Source organism: Acomys russatus, chromosome 17 (genome assembly GCF_903995435.1).
Source record: "Acomys russatus chromosome 17, mAcoRus1.1, whole genome shotgun sequence".
NCBI classification, from domain to species: Eukaryota; Metazoa; Chordata; class Mammalia; order Rodentia; family Muridae; genus Acomys; species Acomys russatus.
Genome location: NC_067153.1, coordinates 41,577,330 through 41,578,179, shown reverse-complemented (window position 1 = coordinate 41,578,179; position 850 = coordinate 41,577,330).

Sequence of the window (850 nt, the reverse complement as noted above, 5' to 3'; positions counted from 1 at the left end):
CTTCCTCTATCAGATGCCTGGCTTCCTCCATCAGATGCCTGGACACTCCGTTTATGCCTTGGCTGCCACCTATGCTGGAGAGGGTGCCAACTGACAAGACCCTCTGTCTATAGTGGAGTCAGGCCTTCCGTGGTTGGGACCTTTTTTGTCCCTCATGGACACTCCAATGTGGGACCTCGGTTCTGGGCTCTCACCAGAGTCTGTCATTGGCTCTGCACAGACTTGCGGGAGCCCCCGGGGCAGATCTTGCACCTGTCCCCGACTTGCTGCTCTGGGTTTCCTCACTAGCTCCCATGCCCCCATGTTTCTGTTTGTGGTTCTTACGTGTGCGTCTGGGCCCTCTCCTTACACACTCACCCTGGAATAGAGTTCTCACACCGCTGTTCAACTTTGCACACTCTTATCCCCATGGAGCTCCGGTTCTGTCCCTCCACCTGGGTGCACAAGGTCTCTGGGGTCCTCAGCCTGCTCTGCCCAGCACCATGTGACCTCCCACAGTTCACTGGCATTTCTCATGTGTGCTATCATGCAGATAGCGTGGCTGCCCTGGTCAGCTTGCACCCTTGTGGCTCCTCAGGTGTATCATCTCTCCTGTGTAAACATCACACCATCGTTGTGACACTGGGCACTAACACATAGGAGCTCTGCCCAGTGTACTGGGACAAGTTCTCTTGGCTGGCTTTCTGTTCCCCACCTGCCTCTAGGAGGCAGAGTGGCGGTGCTGCTAGGCCATCCGAATGGTGGGCTTGTGGGTAACTAACTCCCAGGCCCCTTCACTCATGCTGCCTATAATGAGTCATTAAAGTTTGTCGTAGAAGTTGGTGGCCTTATGTATGCCTGCTTCCATCCC